We start from the raw sequence: 14,245 nt of genomic DNA, 5'->3' as shown, positions 1-14,245 counted from the left end.
TCTCTGGCACAGTTTTTGGGCCACCAACATTTTCTGGACTTTAGGGGGTCTAGGATGCCTGTAAATCCCTTTTTTGGGCCTTCAAAGTTTTCAACATTTTTGCAGGCCTAAGATGCATTTTTAGGCCTTTTTTGGGCTACTAACATATACTGAACTTTCAAGGGTGTAGGATGCATTTTTTGTGCCAAAAATATTTTTGGGAATTTCAGGGGTCTGGGATGCGGGTTAATGCCCCTTTCAGGCTGCAAATGATTTTGGGACATGCAGAGCTCTCTGGCACAGTTTTTGGGCCATTAAATTGTCTGGACTTTAGGGGGTCTACGATGCCTGTAAACCCCTTTTTTGGGCCTTCAAAGTTTTCAACATCTTTGCAGGCCTAAGATGCATTTTAAGGCCTTTTTTGGGATGCTAGCATATTCTGAACTTTCAGGGGTGTAGGATGCATTTTTTGTGCCAAAATATTTTTGGGAATTTTAGTGGTCTATGAAGCGGGTTAATGCCCCTTTCAGGCTGCACATGATGTTGGGACATGAAGAGCTCTCTGGCACAGTTTTTGGGCCACCAATATTTTCTGGACTTAAGGGGGTCTAGGATGCCTGTAAACCCCTTTTTTGGTCCTTCAAAGGTTTCAACATTTTTGCAGGCCTAAAATGCATTTTAAGGCCTTTTTTGGGCTGCTAACATTCTGAACTTGCAGGGGTGTAGGATGCATTTTTTGTGCCAAAATATTTTTAGGACTTTTAGTGGTCTATGATGCGGGTTAATGCCCCTTTCAGGCTGCAAATGATTTTGGGACATGAAGAGCTCTCTGGCACAGTTTTTGGGCCACCAAAATTGTCTGGACTTTAGGGGGTCTAGGATGCCTGTAAACTACTTTTTTGGGCCTTCAAAGTTTTCAACCTTTTTGCAGGACGAAAAATGCATTTTAAGGCCTTTTTTTGGCTGCTAACATATTCTGAACTTGCAGGGGTGTAGGATGCATTTTTTGTGCCAAAAATATTTTTGGGAATTTCAGGGGTCCGGGATGCGGGTTAATGCCCCTTTCAGGCTGCAAATGTTTTTGGGATATTCAGAGCTATCTGACACAGTTATTAGGCCACCAATATTTTCTGGACTTTAGGGGGTCTACGATGCCTGTAAACCCCTTTTTTGGGCCTTCAAAGTTTTCAACATTTTTGCAGGCCTAAGATACATGTTAAGGACTTTTGGGCTGCTAACATATTCTGAACTATCAGGGGTGTAGGATGCATTTTTTGTGCCAAAATATTTTTAGGACTTTTAGTGGTCTATGATGCGGGTTAATGCCCCTTTCAGGCTGCAAATGATTTTGGGACATGTAGAGCTCTCTGGCACAGTTTTTGGGCCGCCAACATTTTCTGGACTTTAAGGGGTCTAGGATGCCTGTAACCCCCTTTTTTGGGCCTTCAAAGTTTTCAACATTTTTGCAGGCCTAAGATGCATTTTTAGATCTTTTTTGGGCTGCTAACATATTCTGAACTTGCAGGGGTGTAGGATGCATTTTTTGTGCCAAAAATATTTTTGGGAATTTCAGGGGTCCGGGATGCGGGTTAATGCCCCTTTCAGGCTGCAAATGTTTTTGGGATATTCAGAGCTATCTGACACAGTTATTAGGCCACCAATATTTTCTGGACTTTAGGGGGTCTAGGATGCCTGTAAACCCCTTTTTTGGGCCTTCAAAGTTTTTAACATTTTTGCAGGCCTAAGATGCATTTTTAGGCATTTTTTGGGATGCTAACATATACAGAACTTTCAAGGGTGTAGGATGCATTTTTTGTGCCAAAAGTATTTTTGGGAATTTTAGTGGTCTATGAAGCGGGTTAATGCCCCTTTCAGGCTGCAAATGATTTTGGGACATGTAGAGCTCTCTGGCACAGTTTTTGGGCCACCAACATTTTCTGGACTTTAGGGGGTCTAGGATGCCTGTAAACCCCTTTTTTGGGCCTTCAAAGTTTTCAACCTTTTTGCAGGCCGAAAATGCATTTAAGGCCTTTTTTGGGCTGCTAACATATTATGAGCTTGCAGGGGTGTAGGATGCATTTTTTGAGCCAAAATATTTTTGGGAATTTTAGTAGTCTATGATGCGGGTTAATGCCCCTTTCAGGCTGCAAATGATTTTGGGACATGCAGAGCTCTCTGGCACAGTTTTTGGCCCACCAACATTTTCTGGACTTTAGGGGGTCTAGGATGCCTGTAAATTCCTTTTTTGGGCCTTCAAAGTTTTCAACATTTTTGCAGGCCTAAGATGCATTTTTAGGCCTTTTTTGGGCTGCTAACATATACTGAACTTTCAAGGGTGTAGGATGCATTTTTTGTGCCAAAAATATTTTTGGGAATTTCAGGGGTCTGGGATGCCGGTTAATGCCCCTTTCAGGCTGCAAATGATTTTGGGACATGCAGAGCTCTCTGGCACAGTTTTTGGGCCATCAAAATTGTCTGGACTTTAGGGGGTCTAGGATGCCTGTAAACCATTTTTTTGGGCCTTCAAAGTTTTCAACATTTTTGCAGGCCTAAGATGCATTTTTAGGCATTTTCTGGGCTGCTAACCTATACTGAACTTTCAAGGGTGAAGGATGCATTTTTTGTGCCAAAAATATTTTTGGGAATTTCAGGGGTCTGGGATGCGGGTTAATGCCCCTTTCAGGCTGCAAATGTTTTTGGGATATTCAGAGCTATATCTGACACAGTTATTAGGCCACCAATATTTTCTGGACTTTAGGGGGTCTAGGATGCCTGTAAACCCCTTTTTTGGGCCTTCAAAGTTTTGAACATTTTTGCAAGCCTAAGATGCATTTTTAGGCCTTTTTTGGGCTGCTAACATATACTGAACCTTCAAGGGTGTAGGATGCATTTTTTGTGCCAAAAATATTTTTGGGAATTTCAGGGGTCTGGGATGCGGGTTAATGCCCCTTTCAGGCTGAAAATGATTTTGGGACATGCAGAGCTCTCTGGCACAGTTTTTGGGCCACCAAAATTGTCTGGACTTTAGGGGGTCTAGGATGCCTGTAAACCCCTTTTTTGGGCCTTCAAAGTTTTCAACATTTTTGCAGCCCTAAGATGCATTTTTAGGCATTTTTTGGGATGCTAACATATACAGAACTTTCAAGGGTGTAGGATGCATTTTTTGTGCCAAAAGTATTTTTGGGAATTTTAGTGGTCTATGAAGCGGGTTAATGCCCCTTTCAGGCTGCAAATGATTTTGGGACATGTAGAGCTCTCTGGCACAGTTTTTGGGCCACCAACATTTTCTGGACTTTAGGGGGTCTAGGATGCCTGTAAAGCCCTTTTTTGGGCCTTCAAAGTTTTCAACCTTTTTGCAGGCCGAAAATGCATTTAAGGCCTTTTTTGGGCTGCTAACATATTATGAGCTTGCAGGGGTGTAGGATGCATTTTTTGAGCCAAAATATTTTTGGGAATTTTAGTAGTCTATGATGCGGGTTAATGCCCCTTTCAGGCTGCAAATGTTTTTGGGATATTCAGAGCTATCTGACACAGTTATTAGGCCACCAATATTTTCTGGACTTTAGGGGGTCTAGGATGCCTGTAAACCCCTTTTTTGGGCCTTCAAAGTTTTCAACATTTTTGCAGGCCTAAGATGCATTTGTAGGCCTTTTTTGGGCTGCTAACATATACTGAACCTTCAAGGGTGTAGGATGCATTTTTTGTGCCAAAAATATTTTTGGGAATTTCAGGGGTCTGGGATGCGGGTTAATGCCCCTTTCAGGCTGCAAATGATTTTGGGACATGCAGAGCTCTCTGACACAGCTTTTAGGCCACCACCATTTTCTGGACTTTAAGGGGTCTAGGATGCCTGTAAACCCCTTTTTTGGTCCTTCAAAGTTTTCGACCTTTTTGCCGGCCGAAAATGCATTGTAAGGCCTTTTTTGGGATGCTAACATATACTGAACTTTCAAGGGTGAAGGATGTATTTTTTGTGCCAAAATACTTTTGGGAATTTTAGTGGTCTATGATGCGGGTTAATGCCCCTTTCAGGCTGCAAATGATTTTGGGACATGTAGAGCTCTCTGGCACAGTTTTTCGGCCACCAACATTTTCTGGACTTTAGGGGGTCTAGGATGCCTGTAAACCCCTTTTTTGGGCCTTCAAAGTTTTCAACATTTTTGCAGGCCTAAGATGCACTTTTAGGCATTTTTTGGGATGCTAACATATACTGAACTTTCAAGGGTGTAGGATGCATTTTTTTGTGCCAAAAGTATTTTTGGGAATTTTAGTGGTCTATGAAGCGGGTTAATGCCCCTTTCAGGCTGCAAATGATTTTGGGACATGTAGAGCTCTCTGGCAGAGTTTTTGGGCCACCAACATTTTCTGGACTTTAGGGGGTCTAGGATGCCTGTAAACCCCTTTTTTGGGCCTTCAAAGTTTTCAACCTTTTTGCAGGCCGAAAATGCATTTTAAGGCCTTTTTTGGGCTGCTAACATATTATGAACTTGCAGGGGTGTAGGATGCATTTTTTGTGCCAAAATATTTTTGGGAATTTTAGTAGTCTATGATGCGGGTTAATGCCCCTTTCAGGCTGCAAATGATTTTGGGACATGCAGAGCTCTCTGGCACAGTTTTTGGGCCACCAAAATTTTCTGGACTTTAGGGGGTCTAGGATGCCTGTAAACCACTTTTTTGGGCCTTCAAAGTTGTCAACATTTTTGCAGGCCTAAAATGCATTTTAAGGCCTTTTTTGGGATGCTAACATATTCTGAACTATCAGGGGTGTAGGATGCATTTTTTGTGCCAAAAATAGTTTTGGGAATTTCAGTGTTCTATCATGCAGGTTAATGCTCCTTTCAGGCTGCAAATGATTTTGGGACATGCAGAGCTCTCTGACACAGTTTTTAGGCCACCACCATTTTCTGGACTTTAAGGGGTCTAGGATGCCTGTAAACCCCTTTTTTGGGCCTTCAAAGTTTTCAACCTTTTTGCAGGCCGAAAATGCATTTAAGGCCTTTTTTGGGCTGCTAACATATTATGAGCTTGCAGGGGTGTAGGATGCATTTTTTGAGCCAAAATATTTTTGGGAATTTTAGTAGTCTATGATGCGGGTTAATGCCCCTTTCAGGCTGCAAATGATTTTGGGACATGCAGAGCTCTCTGGCACAGTTTTTGGCCCACCAACATTTTCTGGACTTTAGGGGGTCTAGGATGCCTGTAAATTCCTTTTTTGGGCCTTCAAAGTTTTCAACATTTTTGCAGGCCTAAGATGCATTTTTAGGCCTTTTTTGGGCTGCTAACATATACTGAACTTTCAAGGGTGTAGGATGCATTTTTTGTGCCAAAAATATTTTTGGGAATTTCAGGGGTCTGGGATGCGGGTTAATGCCCCTTTCAGGCTGCAAATGATTTTGGGACATGCAGAGCTCTCTGGCACAGTTTTTGGGCCATCGAAATTGTCTGGACTTTAGGGGGTCTAGGATGCCTGTAAACCATTTTTTTGGGCCTTCAAAGTTTTCAACATTTTTGCAGGCCTAAGATGCATTTTTAGGCATTTTCTGGGCTGCTAACCTATACTGAACTTTCAAGGGTGAAGGATGCATTTTTTGTGCCAAAAATATTTTTGGGAATTTCAGGGGTCTGGGATGCGGGTTAATGCCCCTTTCAGGCTGCAAATGTTTTTGGGATATTCAGAGCTATATCTGACACAGTTATTAGGCCACCAATATTTTCTGGACTTTAGGGGGTCTACGATGCCTGTAAACCCCTTTTTTGGGCCTTCAAAGTTTTCAACATTTTTGCCGGCCTAAGATGCATTTTAAGGACTTTTGGGCTGCTAACATATTCTGAACTATCAGGGGTGTAGGATGCATTTTTTGTGCCAAAATATTTTTAGGACTTTTAGTGGTCTATGATGCGGGTTAATGCCCCTTTCAGGCTGCAAATGATTTTGGGACATGTAGAGCTCTCTGGCACAGTTTTTGGGCCGCCAACATTTTCTGGACTTTAGGGGGTCTAGGATGCCTGTAAACCCCTTTTTTGGGCCTTCAAAGTTTTGAACATTTTTGCAAGCCTAAGATGCATTTTTAGGCCTTTTTTGGGCTGCTAACATATACTGAACCTTCAAGGGTGTAGGATGCATTTTTTGTGCCAAAAATATTTTTGGGAATTTCAGGGGTCTGGGATGCGGGTTAATGCCCCTTTCAGGCTGAAAATGATTTTGGGACATGCAGAGCTCTCTGGCACAGTTTTTGGGCCACCAAAATTGTCTGGACTTTAGGGGGTCTAGGATGCCTGTAAACCCCTTTTTTGGGCCTTCAAAGTTTTCAACATTTTTGCAGCCCTAAGATGCATTTTTAGGCATTTTTTGGGATGCTAACATATACAGAACTTTCAAGGGTGTAGGATGCATTTTTTGTGCCAAAAGTATTTTTGGGAATTTTAGTGGTCTATGAAGCGGGTTAATGCCCCTTTCAGGCTGCAAATGATTTTGGGACATGTAGAGCTCTCTGGCACAGTTTTTGGGCCACCAACATTTTCTGGACTTTAGGGGGTCTAGGATGCCTGTAAAGCCCTTTTTTGGGCCTTCAAAGTTTTCAACCTTTTTGCAGGCCGAAAATGCATTTAAGGCCTTTTTTGGGCTGCTAACATATTATGAGCTTGCAGGGGTGTAGGATGCATTTTTTGAGCCAAAATATTTTTGGGAATTTTAGTAGTCTATGATGCGGGTTAATGCCCCTTTCAGGCTGCAAATGTTTTTGGGATATTCAGAGCTATCTGACACAGTTATTAGGCCACCAATATTTTCTGGACTTTAGGGGGTCTAGGATGCCTGTAAACCCCTTTTTTGGGCCTTCAAAGTTTTCAACATTTTTGCAGGCCTAAGATGCATTTGTAGGCCTTTTTTGGGCTGCTAACATATACTGAACCTTCAAGGGTGTAGGATGCATTTTTTGTGCCAAAAATATTTTTGGGAATTTCAGGGGTCTGGGATGCGGGTTAATGCCCCTTTCAGGCTGAAAATGATTTTGGGACATGCAGAGCTCTCTGGCACAGTTTTTGGGCCACCAAAATTGTCGGACTTTAGGGGGTCTAGGATGCCTGTAAACCCCTTTTTTGGGCCTTCAAAGTTTTCAACATTTTTGCAGGCCTAAGATGCATTTTAAGGACTTTTGGGCTGCTAACATATTCTGAACTATCAGGGGTGTAGGATGCATTTTTTGTGCCAAAATATTTTTAGGACTTTTAGTGGTCTATGATGCGGGTTAATGCCCCTTTCAGGCTGCAAATGATTTTGGGACATGTAGAGCTCTCTGGCACAGTTTTTGGGCCGCCAACACTTTCTGGACTTTAGGGGGTCTAGGATGCCTGTAAACCCCTTTTTTGGGCCTTCAAAGTTTTGAACATTTTTGCAAGCCTAAGGTACATTTTTAGGCCTTTTTTGGGCTGCTAACATATACTGAACCTTCAAGGGTGTAGGATGCATTTTTTGTGCCAAAAATATTTTTGGGAATTTCAGGGGTCTGGGATGCGGGTTAATGCCCCTTTCAGGCTGAAAATGATTTTGGGACACGCAGAGCTCTCTGGCACAGTTTTTGGGCCACCAACATTTTCTGGACTTTAAGGGGTCTAGGATGCCTGTAACCCCCTTTTTTGGGCCTTCAAAGTTTTCAACATTTTTGCAGGCCTAAAATGCATTTTAAGGCCTTTTTTGGGCTGCTAACATTCTGAACTTGCAGGGGTGTAGGATGCATTTTTTGTGCCAAAATATTTTTAGGACTTTTAGTGGTCTATGATGCGTGTTAATGCCCCTTTCAGGCTGCAAACGATTTTGGGACATGCAGAGCTCTCTGGCACAGTTTTTGGGCCACCAACATTTTCTGGACTTTAGGGGGTCTAGGATGACTGTAAACCCCTTTTTTGGTCCTTCAAAGTTTTCAACCTTTTTGCAGGACAAAAATGCATTTTAAGGCCTTTTTTGGGCTGCTAACATATTATGAACTTACAGGGGTGTAGGATGCATTTTTTGTGCTAAAATATTTTTGGGAATTTCAGTGGTCTATGATGCGGGTTAATGCCCCTTTCAGGCTGCAAATGATTTTGGGACATGGAGAGCTGTCTGGCACAGTATTTGGGCCACCAACATTTTCTGGACTTTAGGGGGTCTAAGATGCCTGTAAACCCCTTTTTTGGGCCTTCAAAGTTTTCAACCTTTTTGCAGGACGAAAATGCATTTTAAGGCCTTTTTTTGGCTGCTAACATATTCTGAACTTGCAGGGGTGTAGGATGCATTTTTTGTGCCAAAAATATTTTTGGGAATTTCAGGGGTCCGGGATGCGGGTTAATGCCCCTTTCAGGCTGCAAATGTTTTTGGGATATTCAGAGCTATCTGACACAGTTATTTGGCCACCAATATTTTCTGGACTTTAGGGGGTCTACGATGCCTGTAAACCCCTTTTTTGGGCCTTCAAAGTTTTCAACATTTTTGCAGGCCTAAGATGCATTTTAAGGACTTTTGGGCTGCTAACATATTCTGAACTATCAGGGGTGTAGGATGCATTTTTTGTGCCAAAATATTTTTAGGACTTTTAGTGGTCTATGATGCGGGTTAATGCCCCTTTCAGGCTGCAAATGATTTTGGGACATGTAGAGCTGGCACAGTTTTTGGGCCGCCAACATTTTCTGGACTTTAGGGGGTCTAGGATGCCTGTAAACCCCTTTTTTGGGCCTTCAAAGTTTTCAACATTTTTGCAGGCCTAAGATGCATTTTTAGGCATTTTTTGGGATGCTAACATATACTGAACTTTCAAGGCTGTAGGATGCATTTTTTGTGCCAAAAGTATTTTTGGGAATTTTAGTGGTCTATGAAGCGGGTTAATGCCCCTTTCAGGCTGCAAATGATTTTGGGACATGTAGAGCTCTCTGGCACAGTTTTTGGGCCACCAACATTTTCTGGACTTTAGGGGGTCTAGGATGCCTGTTAATCCCTTTTTTGGGCCTTCAAAGTTTTCAACATTTTTGCAGGCCTAAGATGCATTTTAAGGCCTTTTTTGGGCTGCTAACATATTATGAACTTGCAGGGGTGTAGGATGCATTTTTTGTGCCAAAATATTTTTGGGAATTTTAGTAGTCTATGATGTGGGTTAATGCCCCTTTCAGGCTGCAAATGATTTTGGGACATGCAGAGCTCTCTGGCACAGTTTTTGGCCCACCAACATTTTCTGGACTTTAGGGGGTCTAGGATGCCTGTTAATCCCTTTTTTGGGCCTTCAAAGTTTTCAACATTTTTGCAGGCCTAAGATGCATTTTAAGGCCTTTTTTGGGATGCTAACATATTCTGAACTATCAGGGGTGTAGGATGCATTTTTTGTGCCAAAAATAGTTTTGGGAATTTCAGTGGTCTATGATGCAGGTTAATGCCCCTTTCAGGCTGCAAATGATTTTGGGACATGCAGAGCTCTCTGACACAGTTTTTAGGCAACCACCATTTTCTGGACTTTAAGGGGTCTAGGATGCCTGTAAACCCCTTTTTTGGTCCTTCAAAGTTTTCGACCTTTTTGCCGGCCGAAAATGCATTGTAAGGCCTTTTTTGGGATGCTAACATATACTGAACTTTCAAGGGTGAAGGATGCATTTTTTGTGCCAAAATATTTTTAGGACTTTTAGTGGTCTATGATGCGGGTTAATGCCCCTTTCAGGCTGCAAATGATTTTGGGACATGTAGAGCTCTCTGGCACAGTTTTTGGGCCGCCAACATTTTCTGGACTTTAGGGGGTCTAGGATGCCTGTAAACCCCTTTTTTGGGCCTTCAAAGTTTTGAACATTTTTGCAAGCCTAAGATGCATTTTTAGGCCTTTTTTGGGCTGCTAACATATACTGAACCTTCAAGGGTGTAGGATGCATTTTTTGTGCCAAAAATATTTTTGGGAATTTCAGGGGTCTGGGATGCGGGTTAATGCCCCTTTCAGGCTGAAAATGATTTTGGGACATGCAGAGCTCTCTGGCACAGTTTTTGGGCCACCAAAATTGTCTGGACTTTAGGGGGTCTAGGATGCCTGTAAACCCCTTTTTTGGGCCTTCAAAGTTTTCAACATTTTTGCAGCCCTAAGATGCATTTTTAGGCATTTTTTGGGATGCTAACATATACAGAACTTTCAAGGGTGTAGGATGCATTTTTTGTGCCAAAAGTATTTTTGGGAATTTTAGTGGTCTATGAAGCGGGTTAATGCCCCTTTCAGGCTGCAAATGATTTTGGGACATGTAGAGCTCTCTGGCACAGTTTTTGGGCCACCAACATTTTCTGGACTTTAGGGGGTCTAGGATGCCTGTAAAGCCCTTTTTTGGGCCTTCAAAGTTTTCAACCTTTTTGCAGGCCGAAAATGCATTTAAGGCCTTTTTTGGGCTGCTAACATATTATGAGCTTGCAGGGGTGTAGGATGCATTTTTTGAGCCAAAATATTTTTGGGAATTTTAGTAGTCTATGATGCGGGTTAATGCCCCTTTCAGGCTGCAAATGTTTTTGGGATATTCAGAGCTATCTGACACAGTTATTAGGCCACCAATATTTTCTGGACTTTAGGGGGTCTAGGATGCCTGTAAACCCCTTTTTTGGGCCTTCAAAGTTTTCAACATTTTTGCAGGCCTAAGATGCATTTGTAGGCCTTTTTTGGGCTGCTAACATATACTGAACCTTCAAGGGTGTAGGATGCATTTTTTGTGCCAAAAATATTTTTGGGAATTTCAGGGGTCTGGGATGCGGGTTAATGCCCCTTTCAGGCTGAAAATGATTTTGGGACATGCAGAGCTCTCTGGCACAGTTTTTGGGCCACCAAAATTGTCGGACTTTAGGGGGTCTAGGATGCCTGTAAACCCCTTTTTTGGGCCTTCAAAGTTTTCAACATTTTTGCAGGCCTAAGATGCATTTTAAGGACTTTTGGGCTGCTAACATATTCTGAACTATCAGGGGTGTAGGATGCATTTTTTGTGCCAAAATATTTTTAGGACTTTTAGTGGTCTATGATGCGGGTTAATGCCCCTTTCAGGCTGCAAATGATTTTGGGACATGTAGAGCTCTCTGGCACAGTTTTTGGGCCGCCAACATTTTCTGGACTTTAGGGGGTCTAGGATGCCTGTAAACCCCTTTTTTGGGCCTTCAAAGTTTTGAACATTTTTGCAAGCCTAAGGTACATTGTTAGGCCTTTTTTGGGCTGCTAACATATACTGAACCTTCAAGGGTGTAGGATGCATTTTTTGTGCCAAAAATATTTTTGGGAATTTCAGGGGTCTGGGATGCGGGTTAATGCCCCTTTCAGGCTGAAAATGATTTTGGGACACGCAGAGCTCTCTGGCACAGTTTTTGGGCCACCAACATTTTCTGGACTTTAAGGGGTCTAGGATGCCTGTAACCCCCTTTTTTGGGCCTTCAAAGTTTTCAACATTTTTGCAGGCCTAAAATGCATTTTAAGGCCTTTTTTGGGCTGCTAACATTCTGAACTTGCAGGGGTGTAGGATGCATTTTTTGTGCCAAAATATTTTTAGGACTTTTAGTGGTCTATGATTCGGGTTAATGCCCCTTTCAGGCTGCAAATGATTTTGGGACATGTAGAGCTCTCTGGCACAGTTTTTGGGCCACCAAAATTTTCTGGACTTTAGGGGGTCTAGGATGCCTGTAAACCACTTTTTTGGGCCTTCAAAGGTTTCAACATTTTTGCAGGCCTAAAATGCATTTTAAGGCCTTTTTTGGGCTGCTAACATTCTGAACTTGCAGGGGTGTAGGATGCATTTTTTGTGCCAAAATATTTTTAGGACTTTTAGTGGTCTATGAAGCGGGTTAATGCCCCTTTCAGGCTGCAAATGATTTTGGGACATGTAGAGCTCTCTGGCAGAGTTTTTGGGCCACCAACATTTTCTGGACTTTAGGGGGTCTAGGATGCCTGTAAATCCCTTTTTTGGGCCTTCAAAGTTTTCAACATTTTTGCAGGCCTAAGATGCATTTTTAGGCCTTTTTTGGGCTACTAACATATACTGAACTTTCAAGGGTGTAGGATGCATTTTTTGTGCCAAAAATATTTTTGGGAATTTCAGGGGTCTGGGATGCGGGTTAATGCCCCTTTCAGGCTGCAAATGATTTTGGGACATGCAGAGCTCTCTGGCACAGTTTTTGGGCCATTAAATTGTCTGGACTTTAGGGGGTCTACGATGCCTGTAAACCCCTTTTTTGGGCCTTCAAAGTTTTCAACATCTTTGCAGGCCTAAGATGCATTTTAAGGCCTTTTTTGGGATGCTAGCATATTCTGAACTTTCAGGGGTGTAGGATGCATTTTTTGTGCCAAAATATTTTTGGGAATTTTAGTGGTCTATGAAGCGGGTTAATGCCCCTTTCAGGCTGCACATGATGTTGGGACATGAAGAGCTCTCTGGCACAGTTTTTGGGCCACCAATATTTTCTGGACTTTAGGGGGTCTAGGATGCCTGTAAACCCCTTTTTTGGTCCTTCAAAGGTTTCAACATTTTTGCAGGCCTAAAATGCATTTTAAGGCCTTTTTTGGTCTGCTAACATTCTGAACTTGCAGGGGTGTAGGATGCATTTTTTGTGCCAAAATATTTTTAGGACTTTTAGTGGTCTATGATGCGGGTTAATGCCCCTTTCAGGCTGCAAATGATTTTGGGACATGAAGAGCTCTCTGGCACAGTTTTTGGGCCACCAAAATTGTCTGGACTTTAGGGGGTCTAGGATGCCTGTAAACTACTTTTTTGGGCCTTCAAAGTTTTCAACCTTTTTGCAGGACGAAAAATGCATTTTAAGGCCTTTTTTTGGCTGCTAACATATTCTGAACTTGCAGGGGTGTAGGATGCATTTTTTGTGCCAAAAATATTTTTGGGAATTTCAGGGGTCCGGGATGCGGGTTAATGCCCCTTTCAGGCTGCAAATGTTTTTGGGATATTCAGAGCTATCTGACACAGTTATTAGGCCACCAATATTTTCTGGACTTTAGGGGGTCTACGATGCCTGTAAACCCCTTTTTTGGGCCTTCAAAGTTTTCAACATTTTTGCAGGCCTAAGATACATTTTAAGGACTTTTGGGCTGCTAACATATTCTGAACTATCAGGGGTGTAGGATGCATTTTTTGTGCCAAAATATTTTTAGGACTTTTAGTGGTCTATGATGCGGGTTAATGCCCCTTTCAGGCTGCAAATGATTTTGGGACATGTAGAGCTCTCTGGCACAGTTTTTGGGCCGCCAACATTTTCTGGACTTTAAGGGGTCTAGGATGCCTGTAACCCCCTTTTTTGGGCCTTCAAAGTTTTCAACATTTTTGCAGGCCTAAGATGCATTTTTAGGCCTTTTTTGGGCTGCTAACATATTCTGAACTTGCAGGGGTGTAGGATGCATTTTTTGTGCCAAAAATATTTTTGGGAATTTCAGGGGTCCGGGATGCGGGTTAATGCCCCTTTCAGGCTGCAAATGTTTTTGGGATATTCAGAGCTATCTGACACAGTTATTAGGCCACCAATATTTTCTGGACTTTAGGGGGTCTAGGATGCCTGTAAACCCCTTTTTTGGGCCTTCAAAGTTTTTAACATTTTTGCAGGCCTAAGATGCATTTTTAGGCATTTTTTGGGATGCTAACATATACAGAACTTTCAAGGGTGTAGGATGCATTTTTTGTGCCAAAAGTATTTTTGGGAATTTTAGTGGTCTATGAAGCGGGTTAATGCCCCTTTCCGGCTGCAAATGATTTTGGGACATGTAGAGCTCTCTGGCACAGTTTTTGGGCCACCAACATTTTCTGGACTTTAGGGGGTCTAGGATGCCTGTAAACCCCTTTTTTGGGCCTTCAAAGTTTTCAACGTTTTTGCAGGCCGAAAATGCATTTAAGGCCTTTTTTGGGCTGCTAACATATTATGAGCTTGCAGGGGTGTAGGATGCATTTTTTGAGCCAAAATATTTTTGGGAATTTTAGTAGTCTATGATGCGGGTTAATGCCCCTTTCAGGCTGCAAATGATTTTGGGACATGCAGAGCTCTCTGGCACAGTTTTTGGCCCACCAACATTTTCTGGACTTTAGGGGGTCTAGGATGCCTGTAAATTCCTTTTTTGGGCCTTCAAAGTTTTCAACATTTTTGCAGGCCTAAGATGCATTTTTAGGCCTTTTTTGGGCTGCTAACATATACTGAACTTTCAAGGGTGTAGGATGCATTTTTTGTGCCAAAAATATTTTTGGGAATTTCAGGGGTCTGGGATGCGGGTTAATGCCCCTTTCAGGCTGCAAATGATTTTGG

This window comes from Ambystoma mexicanum, chromosome 6q, assembly GCF_040938575.1.
Source record: "Ambystoma mexicanum isolate Mex_15411 chromosome 6q, UKY_AmexF1_1, whole genome shotgun sequence".
NCBI classification, from domain to species: Eukaryota; Metazoa; Chordata; class Amphibia; order Caudata; family Ambystomatidae; genus Ambystoma; species Ambystoma mexicanum.
This window is presented reverse-complemented; position numbering follows the sequence as displayed.